Source organism: Sycon ciliatum, chromosome 1 (genome assembly GCF_964019385.1).
Source record: "Sycon ciliatum chromosome 1, ocSycCili1.1, whole genome shotgun sequence".
NCBI classification, from domain to species: Eukaryota; Metazoa; Porifera; class Calcarea; order Leucosolenida; family Sycettidae; genus Sycon; species Sycon ciliatum.
The window spans coordinates 56,926,374-56,941,458 of record NC_088643.1 but is presented as its reverse complement, the minus strand read 5'-3'; positions in this window follow the sequence as shown (position 1 = coordinate 56,941,458).

Genomic DNA, 15,085 nt, shown 5'->3' with positions numbered 1-15,085 from the left:
ATCCCTGGCCGGCTAGCCATGTTCAGTACTCACAAGCCCAATGTTCCTATGACGATCCACCCGGTTTCAGAATGGCACGCGACAGCTGACTGTCGACTGAGGCTTTGCAGATGTGTGTCGCTTCTGGCAGATACTGGCAGATGGTGTGGACGGACAAAGTCTAGAGCTGAAGGGAAAGGCGTTCTTTACCTCTGCATGCACCTGAAGCTTGGCAAGAGTCTGCGCATTGTCGCTCATTTCCACAAGAGCTAGCCGGTAGAAGAGAGACATGGTCTGAAAGACCATCTTCTCTTATCTGCTAGGAAGTTCTGCTGGCGAAACTAGACGAGAACCTTCGAGACGAACACCTTTCGGTATCCTAGTCAATTCGGAAAACTTGGTGAACAGATTTAGCCTAAATTGAGGGTCCGACAATTCCTTGCCTAAAGTAAATAAGCCTTCCATCTTTCCAGCATATGCTGCTCAATATTGATATCTTCATGTCGGTATGTCCACCAAATTACGCATGGTTGCATGCAATTCCCATTAGCAGTGGCTGAAAGTGAACAGAATGTCAACCAGGATACCCCACCTTTCCACATCAGGAAACGTTCAGACAAGCGTCGCAGCTATTTCTTTATCTTATCATCAATTTCGACATCCAGGACATGTACATGTACATCCAGCCCGACCCGACTCTAAATCCTTTTCGCACTGTGTTGCTCATCACCAAAATATTGACTTTACCGTTTATTTAAAAAAGGAAGTACGGGTAGTTCGTTGATAAGTGAACCAGACTGTGGCACATGTACATCATACAAGCCTAGTTTCTGTTCTCCATGGTGAAGTTCAAACAGCTGTGACCCACACATACGTGCACATGTTCATACAATGTTAATTTGCATGAATTCAACAACGATCGATGAGTATTAATATCCAACTCTGATTGCATCTCAAGGCTGTGAAAGCATTTCGCATACATGTGCATCCCTCTTCCGGGTAGGTAAGGGATACAAATAATGCTGTAAGGTCAATCGCTTCAATATTCCAGTTCGAAGATAGGTCACGGACAGCACGGCAGGAGAGATTGTAATGGCTAAGAGGCTACACGTATATTCAGGGCCAGTGTACCTTTCAACGACCCTAGATGTTATTCAGAATGGTGAGGGGTATTGTTCGTTCAAATTCCCCATCGAGCCTGACACTTTCAAGTCCAAACTATTCGTCACGGCACGCGATGAATAAATGCCACTGAGCGAAAGAGGAGCTTTCAGTTTATGCACACGGACATGAATTGTGTCCTCTGAAGGCACGAGCCATGGTGTGTGTGTTTTACAATGATGTTCACACATATCAAGTGTGAGTGTGTATCGGACTTGTGCTGGTTTTGACAGCCTGCTTTAACACACACTAAATGCACACACCCTCTTTCTGTGCCAGTTCTAAACATGATGCGGCCTCTTCGCCTTGGGCTGCGAGAATTTAGCTGCTGATTGTTATAACTTATAATATTAAATGCATCTTAAACCTCTTTGGGCACAGGTGACCGGTTACTGTGTTGGGGCCTGAAGTCTGTGAAGTGGATTTGCTATATCTCACCTACAATAATGATACTCGTAATGTCAACACAACTGTACTGACAACAATGCCACACACACACACACACACAAACGTAAACACATACGCTCACACACTCGATATCCTGTACACCATGATGGTACACTGTGGGTCAAGACACGGCGTTTTTGCATAACACTGGCTCAGCCCCTTGCTTTTAGCCTGTCCTAGTAGGGATCCTATCCTAAAACGTGCATGGTCCTCTGGAAACAATTGAGGACCACAGAAGCTGTCACTTGGTCTGCTAAGTGCTTGGAGTGATGGAGTGATCAGGTCGCTCTAGGCGCTATCATTATCGAGTATAATCGTGAGTGATGGCAAAGTGTTTCCCTCCAAATTGATATTGTGAACCGACCCAGGACTCTGACTGTGCCCCAAGATACTATTGCATTCCATTTACAATGTACATGTACTGCTGTGTACAGTGAGGGACAGGCAGTGATGGTAATCATTGTGATCGAGTGTGAGTGCACAGTGGTATTGTTTGACCGTTGGCGCAGGGTGCAGAATCCTGCATTCCATGTTCTGCTCCACATTCTCGCAGAGATCACTCGGTATAATGCGTATGACAGTGCTCGCCTCTCCCTCACTTCAAGCCCATGTTTAAGAAGCATCAATCAGGCAGGACTCAAGAGAGATGGGTGCAGTAGGACTAGTGCGTGGACATGCATCACTATCATCACCACTATTCCGGGTTAATTCTGCAATGGAAGCGTCCATGAACTTCTTCCTGCATCTGCATATGAATTATCGTACTGAGTGCAGGGTGTACCATCGACAATCCGATGTCACCCCGTCCTCCCTTAGCTGTGCCGGTGGTCGTCACGGTATTTGCCTGTGATTGATTCTGTGAGTGTGTGTGTGTGTGTTTGTGTGTGAGGGACATTCTGCGATTATAATTGTTTTTGCTATGATCGACAAAAAGCGGCCTGACCGTTGACCTTATTGTGTTGTGTTTCAAAACGTCACATTCAAGAGAGAGAACATGGCCGTAGTATTAGTCTAGTAAAGCGAAGTACTAAAGCTGCAGAATGAGTGTGGTCTGTGTGAACAATGCAGCGGATGTGCTGATTGTTTGTATTGTCAACAAGTGATGTGCTATGACCGTATGCACCCTCCAGTCCTCGGTGACTTCCAAAATGTACAATGACTGGATCTGAGTTCACTTTTTTATTGGTCCGAGGTCCCTGTGATATGCCGTCTGAAAAGTACAGCCAGCCAGCCAAACAACTCAACTGTGTGTCCATGGTCAGTCTAAAGGGCGCCGAGCTGGGCCCCGGCTACCGAAAGGACCATGCAGTGCACATGTCTAGGTCAACCTTGTATCGTAGAAACACGCTTTTAGTTGGACAGCATTTTACAAGGTGGCAATGGACAGTCAACGTGAAGCCGCGGTGTTCCGACGTGGTGAAGGCCTACCCATGGCCGCGTCGGAACATTACCGACCTCTTCTACAGAGAACACCTTCAGCTCACGACAGTGTCATGGTGGTGACAGTAACTGTTGTCAGCTGACGAGCTGAGAGAGGGACGCCATGGGCAGAAGTTGACAAAAAGAAAGGAAACACATGTAGTACAACAAATAAAAGGAAGAAGATCAATTCAAAACAAACCCGACGTTACAACAGCAACAAGAAGACTTGAATAACTAACCCTACTAACTCCCTGGCGGATAATGCTCCGAAAAGTAGTATTTTCTGCGCGACATTCTGCTCGTATTCTGCCGGTATTCTGCCCCATTCTGCTCGTACTCTGCCGGATTCTCACGTGCTTGTGAACACAATGGAGCCGTAAATAGGCGCCAGCAGCCCTCTCCGCACTTCGTAGCTGGTTCTGCAGAGTATCTGCTCCTTCTTCTGCCGAATTCTACTCCTTTTCTAAAATAACCCATATTCTGCTCGAAATTCTGCCGGCATTATCCGCCAGGGCCTACGGGCCCTAGTATAATGACGGTCAGAACCGGGTCTAACACCCATACGTTTCAGATGGTCGCAAGATCGGGGCTCTACCAACCGTGGATCGTTGTAGTAAGGGACACTGTTTCCAAACACGGTGTTCCACCACCTTGTAATACATGTATGCTGTCCAACTAATGTACCATGATGTACATGGCTTTCATTGTTCCAGACTATCACATCACGTCAGTACGTCTACATGGACATGCCTTGCGGACGTTTGGCCCATAGGAAGTATGCCATGTACATGTACATGTACATGTACGAGTATCTGCTTGCGTGGGGGTGCCATGGAAAGACCTTAAGGTATTCCAACGTCTTTCCAGTATGCAGGTTATTGGTAAAAATGTAGATGTATGTTGGGGGGCAACGGGCAACTGGCAAAGACAGGTGAGATATCACACTGAGTCTGTTTCAGGCCAGGCAAAGGGCTAGGGTCAGTATGCATGAGATTAGTGTGTGTGCCCGGTGGGGGGGGGGGGGGGGATGTTTAAACACGCTGTTGTGCATGACTGAATCTCTGATTCTGCGTATGAACGACACGTAGTCATTGGTGAACAACCATGACCTGGTCCATGAGATCATTAAATTTTGACCAATCTGATCTGATGATCATGTACATGGATATTTGTGTGTCTGCTAGTGCTAGGTAGCATTCCACTCTCAGCGAGACGAATCGCTCCAGAGAGCAATTCTAGATTTTGAGTATGACACCAGGAGGGAAGTATGATATCAAATACATGATTGAGCACATTGTTTGATAATGATCATGCGCGTGCATGACTGATCACACGCCATGCATGTGCAGGACTCGTCCAACGTCTAGCCTATGACTGAGTATGGAGTCTGACTGGCACTCTACTACTCTAGCCTACTACTACATACGTCTGTAGTAGTGTAGACTGATGCAGACTTGTTCACCTGTGCAGTGGTAATCTTGGTTTTGCGCCCACATGTTTCTGTTCCGGTCATTTCTCTAAACTCAACGCTCTCTGTCTAGCTACGAACACTGCCCTGCAACACGTCTCAGGTATACTGAAGTCCTTGGCAGTACGACAGGTCCTGCCTCGCTACTTACATGACTGTAGTGTAGATCTACATGACTGATTGTACATGTAGCTGTCTTCAAATTTGCAATGACATTATGTGCGCATGCAAGTCATGACATTATGTTACTTGCTGAAGGCGTGGGCTGGAGATTGTGGCATGCCTGTATACAGTAAGTATACTGCCTGAGGCGGTGCCACGGCTAGATTGGTATCACGCTGCTCGAGAGGGAAGACAGGTCCATGATCCAGTTTCCTAGACTTGTCACGTGATAGCACGTACTACAGTGTTCTTCTTCCTCTGAACAATGTGGGAACAATGACTATGTACGTGTGGATGATGTCAAAGTGATACCCATCACAACACCGCTCCGCAGTCCGCACATCGCGGATCATTGAGCGGGCGGCTGATGCCTTTCCAAGAATGCCACAAGGCCAATGTTAGCTATCAAACTTAGCCACTGGCCACCATACGATGACGATGACGATGCCGATGGTTTGAGTATCTCTTCCCTTATGTTATGCTGACGGTCGGCACTGCTACACATTACAAGTACATGTATTTTGGTTCTACCCTTATCTCTGATTTGTTTAGGGTTGTGACTTGTTATGCTGAGCTGGTCAGTGAAGTCCCACCAGATTCCTCCCTTCCCGTCCGGGGTCCCGTTACACGTGAATACTGTGATGGCTTGCTCTTCTCACAGTCATGATCTATGTTCATGGAGATCTAATGATTATTTATTTATTTCACCGTCCAATGGCAGAAGCCAATGCAAAGGAGGGGGCGTTAGCCAGCCATGGCAAGAGAAGAAAAAAAATGAAGGAAAGAAGATGATAATCGGAAAAAAATAATGCATCAGCGGGGTGAAATGTATCACTATGTTGACCATGGTGGAGAGCGGCGAGATAAGCTAGCAAAAGAGGCGAGCGAGCCTACAACGTGGCATGACATTTAACATGGTCTATGAACTGTCTAATATTGGATATTGTCTTCATTTATTATGAGGGCAGCAAGGTTGTATGCTCTCTCTTGTTAAGGGACAGGCTCGGTTGACGCATCCTGGCGGGATCGTCAAAACTTCAAGACATACCAGACAAGACACCTGCTTGGTATTAGACATGCCAACATCACAATAGACATCTACATTGTACATGATTCATTGATTGGTCATGTACAATGTACATAGACGTACATGTACATCGTACATGTACACTGGACACGTTGACACCTGTGTGCCTTTTTGTCTGACTCTTTAACTCTGTGACCTTTCCTCGCCGTTGCCAGAGTCTCTACCGGTATACCGTCACAGGCACTGCCATGCTGTTTACGAACATAAATCACGACACAGGCGCCTGGAACATGCTGACAAAATGCAGCATGCGAAGTTAAGTCTCTTCCAAAGTTCCGCGAGGTGCGGCTGAACTCACACCGACGCTAGACACGCTGTGTCAACGAGGGTGCTTTTTCTGGGATTCTTTCACGAGTGCCTTACCGTCTGTGTGCAGTCAGCTGCTGAACCGGGGCAGCAAACGTCGCAGCTGAACTAAATACTTAGCCAGTCCATCGGCGCACAGCTTGATCAAACCTGCATTCCACTGTGCTTACCCTAATTATAGCTTCAAGCCCAAAGAACCCCCCGCTGTCACTGTCCGCAGTGAACTCATACTGTCATAGTCTGCTGTTGCAGAAAGTTAAGTGAACAGCTAATAATAATAATAAAAATTGAGGGCTGAAGACTGCTGCGATGTTCTCAAGTGGGTCGGTTGCTTGATTTGTAGTGCAAGGGCGCAGTCGTAGCAATCACACGCTGTACATGATAATAATTGTAGCGTTAGGCCGAGTCTCGGATCGATTGCGAGAGCATCGACCCTATTACAATGTAGTACTGTCACCAGTGGTTATCCGAAAACAGCATTATACATGTAGAGTAGACTATGCAGCCGGAAAACGAATGAACGGATGAACGAATGAACGAATGAACGGATGAACGAATGAACGAATGAACGGATGGCGGATGAACGGATGGCGGATGATTGTCAATACCGAGAAATGGGTTCGCTCATTTCACAGATTCTGAATCGCTCGAAACGGGAGCAAAGTTGTTGATGTTTGTGACTGTAAACTTTGTTTAGAATAAAGACAAGATTGGTTCGCCGTTACACGAGGTTTCCCTTTTGCCAACAGACTACCCAACCCAACGCATCTTATTTTCTCGTAGCTAAATATTAATTGTCAAAGAGAAATACAATGTAGGTGTTTTCTAGAACTTTTGTGCGAACTCATCTCCCCCCCCCCCCTTTCCTCGTACCTAAGGCTATTTGGAGATGTGTCCACGGCGCAGAGATTTGTTGAAAGCAGTCACTTTCTTTTTCTACTTCTCTGAGTTACTGTACATGTACATGTACATTGTATCTGGCCAGAATTCAAGGACGTCACGTCCCTGCCATAATGTTTGTATAGTTTTGCAAATTCACTGCTTTTCGAGCAGAACCTACCAATTCGTGGAGCCCTAATTTATCCGCCAAGAGCTACATGTATATGTACATGTATAATGTAACTCAGTCTGCGGGCAGAACTGTTTCCGCCTTTGTGGACTCATCAGCGCAGCACACAGAAAATGAGGCCGAAACCTGATAAACTGTAGCAATGAAAATAAATGTTCCATGTAACTCTATTGTTTCTCGCTATTGTATAGGCCTATGCCGATGGGGAGTTGCTGTTCTAGATTCTTCATTATCATAACTTTCCTAGGCCTGTAGGTTACTTGCCAGCTCCACTTACAGTAGTACATGTAGTATGAGGCTATTACCGTACATACATGTACATGTACATGTATGTAGATAACCCAATACAGTAAAACCACCCCACGGTGCAAGCAAAAGCTGTCCTTAAAGCCAGGTGGTCTTTAGAACCAGGTCCCACCGTGTTTGTGTAGAACTGTCCGTGCATGGAAAAAGCGGTGGTTAATTAAGATCAGGTGGTCGCTAAACCCAGAGGTCGCTTATACCAGGTTTTACTGTACACTGTACTGTACTAGTAGTACAATGTAGTACAGTGTACAGTGTTAGATAAACCTTGTTATACAGTCATTAGTTCACACATGTTGTTGGTATGACAGCATGACACATGGCCCCGTACCGTCGGGACATCACCAACCTCTTCTGCAGAGAGCACCTTCAGCTCACGACAGTGTCATTGTGGTGACAGTAACTGTTGACTGTTGTCAGCTGACGAGCTGAGAGAGGGATGCCATGGGCAGAAGTTGGAAGAAAAAAAGAGTTAAAAAACAATTCAGGTTAAAATAGCTACTATGATTTTATGACTATCACTATCAGGACGACATCCATGAGCGATCAAAGAATACCCGACTGGCGTCACGTTAGGAGAAGTAACTATTAGTTGAAAAACTCCCCTAGCATAATGAGGGTCAGAACCGGGTTCAACACCCATATGATTCAAATGGTCCCAACGGGGCTCTACCAACCGTGGATGGTTGTAGTAAGGTCACTGTTTCCGAACACGGTGTCCTCCACCTTGTTTCATGCTGTCAAACCAACAACATAGTATAATGTTTTACAATGCACTACCTTACCACTGTAGTACATGACTGTATCTGCAGCCAGTGCAGATGTTACCAAGATCAAGAGTAGCCATGAAAACCGTTCGCCATTGTATTCTACTAGATCTACAGATGTACAAAACTACACGTACAAGTCATGTAGATCTACAATGAGATCAACAGCGTTTTTAGGCGTAGATTTACCATACAGAAACAATACTCATAATAATTATTATTATTATAGGCCGTCGACGGCACAGGATCAAGAAAATGCATTGTCGACAGGCGCATGAACTTGTCCGCATACTTGACACATCACCACTTGCGACTCAGTCGGAAGTGCTACTTCAACCTGTCTCAGCGCCATGCTCGTAGACCCTTCAATGTGCCACGTGTGACTACCAGCGAGTACAGAGTTCAACTTTCAAGTGGCTCAAACTACTGACACCCTGACACCAATCGATCGCGAAAAGCTACGAGAAGGTCCTATCCCTAGACTTAGAGTGCCAGAGAGCGAGAGAAGTGCGAGCGAGACAGAACTACTGCCGGAAAGTGTTACGGTACTTGCTGGTCACAAAAGGAATCAGAGCACTTAGCCTTAGTCTATATATTAACATTGCCAGTTTGGTGGGCTGCAGTCACTTTGCGTTGGAGGTTGATCGTGAAGTGAATTTCCATACTAGTGAATACCTTTTTGAAACTGTCTGCAGAATGATGATCTGCAGTTCGAGCGACCTACCTTGTAGCTGCAGCAAATATTGGGACTCACCACAGAACAAGCCATACACAGACCAGTGTCTTGCTGTCTGCAGACTCGTTGCGAAATGTTCAGGAGAAAACTGGGACGAGTGAACGAACTAACTTGAAGGTGAGGGAAAGGAGCTCGCAAGAGTCAAAACATCGCCTCTCGACAAGGCTCTCAAAAAGCATCGTCAATCCCTCATCAAATCTTGCTCATTGAAGGATTGCCAAAGGGATATGGGAAGCATGTAGAGGGGCGGCGTTCTTGTTTGAGGGAAAAATTAAAAGAGGTGAAAGGAGATAAGGGGAATACCCACAGAAGTATACTAGTAGTGGGTGATCGTGGGTCATGTCCGCTGTCACAAAGACCAGTAGTTTTTACCAACTCCTGTCACCAGGTCACTTTCCCCTTGGAAAATCCAGATTCCGCGGCCGTGACATATTCCGAGATTTTTGTAGGGCTCTACAAATCTGCCACAATCCGTGTAAACTTTACTCGAGTTGAAGCGTTGTTTTCTTCTTAGAGAAGCATGTACATGTACATGTACATGTACGACGACAAAACCCCTAGAATTAACTTGCAGTCTTTCAGGCAGTGAATGCAATAGTCTGGGTCAAAGGCCACTGCTATACATGTACATCATTCAACCCTGACTGCCGGCCGAGTGCGTCTTTGGTAGTTTTGTATGCCTGGCTGATTATTTGTACAGTCATGTATCATTTTGAGCGCATGCAGGCATAGTTTGAGGGGTGGTCTAGGGCCATGATCGCCGAGAAACAGAGGGTAACAGATGCAAGTCCTGCTTGAAAGTGGAAGGATCTTTCCAGCTGTGCTGCAACCCACAGTTATTGCCACATTGGGGACTTGTGGCCTGCCAGTAGGGAAACGTGGATGCAGTGAATGGTTTTTAGTGCAACATAGTCATAGATGTAGATGTGTATCGTCACATTTAAAAAAGTACACCCTGGAGCAATTGACACTCTCTGGAGCTGCATGAAAGGGAAATGTAAACAACATAATGTTTCAGATCAAAAAGTCTGTGCTCAGCCTAGATTCTCATGATACTGAAAAAACAGGAACAAATGCAAGAACTAGAGATTCAATGCCTTAATTGACCTGGTATCAAAATAACAACAAAATAACTAATTTTTCTTGCAAAACTAGGTGTAAAATGAAAGGCACAGAGAAATAATTGCTTGTTGTAGCAGCACGAGCTTGCTTCCCTTTAATAACCGGTACATGTACAAGACAGTGTAGACTGGTAACTTACTGCATGCATCTCCAGTACTGAGTTCCGTCGGCGCGATGCAGTTTAGCCCTTTCCCAAAGATGCTCGCCACTTTTTTTCGCAACTTTTCGTTTTTAGGAAGAAATCGCAACTTTGGCAACTTTGGCAACATTCTTCATTTTCGCGAACTATTTCGCAATTTTTCCGAAACCCTGGCCCCATGGCATATGGGGTCAACATGTCAAGTCACCGACTACATGTCAGACAAATGCATACTCGGTCATTTCTCGCCTGCCTTCAGACTCATTTCAGAGAAACGGTAGATCAACGGTAGTTACTATAATGTGCATTCCCTTTTCCGTGCACTGGAATGATGTAGGATACATGCAACAGGCTACTGGCACTGTGGAAAGTGGTGGTTCACAGCAGGAAGGGGTGAGTTTGCTGTTGCTGCACTTCTGCTCTTTCCGCTCCTATTTTGGTGGTTTTTGCACTACAACTCTCCAAATTTAGGTTGCGATATAATTATTAGCAACTTTTGAGCTTTTTCTGAAAATATGGACGCGATTTCAGCAACTAGCACTTGTTTTGACAAGGTTGCGGAAAGCATAAGTTGCGAAAAATTATGGCATATTTGGGAAAGGGCTAATGCAGTTCCCCTGACTGGTCTGGTTGAGATAAATGTAAAGTAACCTGACAGTGAGGAGTGACGATTCCATGCAAGTAACATAGTTGTCATCTTACTTTGCCATTGGGGCCTATTTCGGGCAACCCAGTGTAAATGTGTTTTGTTCCACAAGCAGGTACATTGTATTGTTGTTTGTTTGTTTGTTTGTATTTACTTCAAAAAGAAGTATTTTGATTCGCAAAATTCAAACGGGCATAGAACCCAATTACATGAAAGCGAATATGAAAATTATACTTTTCTGTTCTCAGGTTTTGCTTCCAGATGTTTGCTTTTTCTCTTTTCATCTGGTTCACACCAGGCTACTGGTCCAGAGATAGAGTTGTGTATGACAGTATACACATTGTAGGTGAAGCGAGAAGTACAAGTACACAGCCATACAGTTGGTTGGAGTTCAATGTCAATCGATGGCAATTCCACGCACACCGGCATGGGCGTAAGCAACGGTATGCTAGCAATTTCAGTGCGCACACATGGCTAAAACAATATGGCCTCGGAGTTCGGACTCTCATTGAACTTTAAAAATGATTTACTATGTACTTCGAAGTATGTACAGTACTATGTATTCCTATGCCATAATATTCACTTCCGCTTTGTTTTGAGCACCCGATTACTATCGCGTCGGTCATCTAGGGAGCCAGTTCTCCGGTACCCGGCCTGCCCTTTCAACTAACATGCGTGATTTTGGCAAAAGTTTGATCAAAATGTATAATTATGTACGGGTTGCCCAAAATTTCCGTTTGTGTCATGCAGATACAGCGTCAGCTCATCAATGCTGGGCGCATGATCTGCATTGTGGTTGTTCTACTTTGACTACCATGGCTGCGCTGTAGAAATTCTCTAAACTTGCATGTCAGTCCCTTGCAAAGCATGATGAGCAGCATCACACGATCAGTGAGCAGCCAAATGACCACAAAAGCCTGGTGTCCTAATCTAATTCCACTGCTGGGTGGGATGTTGCAAAGCTTAAAAAGCACTCTTGGTTGCGCACTCTTGACTGTATGAAACAAACGGGAATGGGTAGCAGAGTGAACAACGGGTAAAAAATATCCATGACAAAAAATACATCCATGACACAAGATGCGCAAGAAGCGTTAAAACTGTCCGTATATAAATAGGATAGCTGCTAGGACGCACTTCCAAAGCAAAGTGCACAACAAACGTACCTGTAATACGTCTTGAATCCCCTCAAGGTAATAACGATAATAAGCAAGTATGATCGGAGGGAACAAAATCTGCGTATGGAATATCTTTGATAATAGGATGATCGAATGCCAAGACAATATCACAGACAGTATTCTAACTGTTATTAACAAAAAGAACGTCAATTCTCAAGATGGATGTCTATGTTCAACAGCAAGTGATGCAAGTGAGGCATTTTCCCTTCAACAAATAAAAATAAGGTACAATGATTGCTCATGCTGTGTAACGTGATAATTCATAATAAGTATTATAAGCTCTGCTGCATGTGTGAGGATAACGACTTTGCCTTTGCATGCCCATATGCCTTCTTTGCCAATCTCAAGTATTGAAGTCCCATCTCAGCTGCATGGGGAATGCATTCTTTGGGTGCCGCTGGTCAAACTCTTCCACTATCCACTGCTGAGAGGGGGACTTTCCAACAGTGACCAGGTAGTCTGCCGAGGCCAGTAGATCGTACTCTAAGAGATGACGCTGTGACAACTCGGCTAACTGCTCCAGCGCAGATGGGCGTAGTGAGCGGACAATGCGGCGATGATGCCACTTTGCCACCTGCACCGCGCGCCTCTGCGTCTCGCTCAACTGCGGCACAACCAGCCATCGGGGAATGTCCGTAACAAGCAACAGCTCAGCGGACCGTGCAGACTCCAGGAGCTGCTTAATCTGCTTAACCACTCTGTCCACCAGTGGACGCATCGCCTTCTCAGCTCTAGTGCCGTTCAGAGCCATTGAGACAAGCTGCATATGCACGCCAACGTAAACCATGCCTAGATTGCTGGATTTGAACATGAACGCTTTGTGAGCCAATGTCCTGGCAATGCTCAACCTGGCCCTCGTCTGAAGTGCGTTCACTCCCCTGTTCAGGTCCATAACATGGCCAGTGTATGGCAATGTAATGGCCGACCAGGATAACACATTAACACAACGAGACGTTCTTAGTGCATCTTGCTCAAGTAACCTCAAGCCTTCCTGCTGACTCCCATCAACACAATACACTACAGTCTTGTTCAGCTGACTGCAGCGCATCAGAATATCCTCCTCTGAGCTGATGAAGTCCTCAAACTCCTCGGTGCAGTCCCACCATCCAGCTGAGGTATTGGACACAGCTGCTGACGCTATAGCCAGGTCATTTATAGCGTTGGCCTTTGCAAAGGACGCCATTGCCAGCGGATCACTTTCTTCGTACTTGGCTAATGCACTGTGCTGGAATACAATCAATGCATCCCATCCATCTGCGCAGGAAGTAGCGGCCAGCTGGCTTGCACACACGCTATCCTGATTTCCTGCCGAAACGCTGGGACCTTCCAGGAGTGTATCCGTGTTGATGACACGCTGTAAGCACGACCCCTTCTCTCCATGTCCCGTGGAGAGTCCAATGCGATGTCCTGCCAGCTGGGCATTGCGCACTTGCGGCAGTATCAGCGCACGGTGCATTGCAGTGGATAGGCCGGAGAGCGTGCGAAGTGCGTCTCCAGCAAATCCAATGTGCTCAGTGAAGTACTGCGCATGGACGAACCGTCGGCTGTCAGCGATTGCCTGTCCATGCTCATCGCCACACAGTGATGCCTGAGCCAGGGCGGCAACTGCAGCAGCAGCGGCAGCAGCAGCATCAACAGCGATCTGGCTGTGGTGTATGGTTTCACGAGACTTGTCCAGGGTCATCTCAGCATCGCTCTCACCGTGCAGCTTTCGCAGCATGGGCAGCTGGGCCACTGACGACAATTGCCAACTGTCCGCTACATTGTGAGGGATTTCAGCGGGTAGCAACAGACTGCAGACCAACCACAGCAGGAAGAACACGGACGAAAGTGCCGCAAAGGCTCCAACTAGCTTCATGCTCACCGAGAATATTCACCTCACATACAATGCCACTGTCAGTGCAGAGCAGTACGCCCTCCACTAGTTCTGGGTTCATTCACGGAATGCCTTGAGTACTGTCACAGTTCACCCATCTGCGGCGGCCGCCATCCTATACTGCTCATGGGAGAATGGAAATGACTGCGATGATAATGATAATGAGGTGCGTTGACTGGATCCGCATCTGCTGACAGGTGCTTGCAGGCGATGGCGATGGGTAGCCCACCAACACTAGACGCCTCACTGAAGTGCTAAGTACTTCGTTATCAGTGTGGCCTTCCAAATACCGTTCAATATCCACAAGAGTGCAGAGCTTGTTTTGCGCACTTCTTCATTTATTTCTGCAATTACTTTCACCAATCTAATCTAAATCGCAGGGCGAAGATAATCGCGTGAAACAAAACAGCTCTTTGTTGGAGACTGATACACTCCTACTTTGCCACCAGCACAACGCTCATCGAGCTAGTCCACACCGCTCTGCCTGCAGTCCAATGAACGAGTGAAACACACGTAAATATAAAGGCTTTGTTTTCCACCGAGATCTCGATAATATCAAGCTACACACGAGTCACTACACTGACTGTGTCTGTTCTGAGCCTCGGCCTCGTGCAGTGCTGTACTGTCTGTAGCAGCGCCACAAGTACTATCGTGCTACGTATCCGCTCTCCCGTAACGCTTTCCTTCCGCCATTCGCGTGCATGATGCCTGGCTCTACAAATGTAGGTGGATGACGCTTCGCAGCTCTGCTGCCTGTTCACCACCACCACACTGTGAAGAGATTTGTGAAGAGATTCGGTGTCACTGTCAGTCAGGACAGGAGTCGACTAAAGACTAAAGTCGAACAAACTTATCGCAACATTGAACTGTGCATGTGGCAGGCAACGACGTCAGCATAGACCTACGACAACCGCATATCGCTTTGTCCTGGCACAGACCGACAGCTAATCAACGGATCACAAGTCCAACAGCCCCGTAGCTGCCTGATCCCAGCCAGTCAGGTAGCAAGTGCTGACAGTCCAACTAAAAAATCGACTCTCAATGCCGACAGTTTGCTAGCTTGGCAGGGCGTTTTATGTAATGACAAGAGGAAAAAGCACGAGTCATGTATGTACCTGAAATGCTGAATGAGTGTCTTCAGCCTCGAAGTTCAGTAGACTTCACTCCTCACCCCGACACCCGGGACGTCAGTCACGTCACGCACCTTGACGATTCATTGC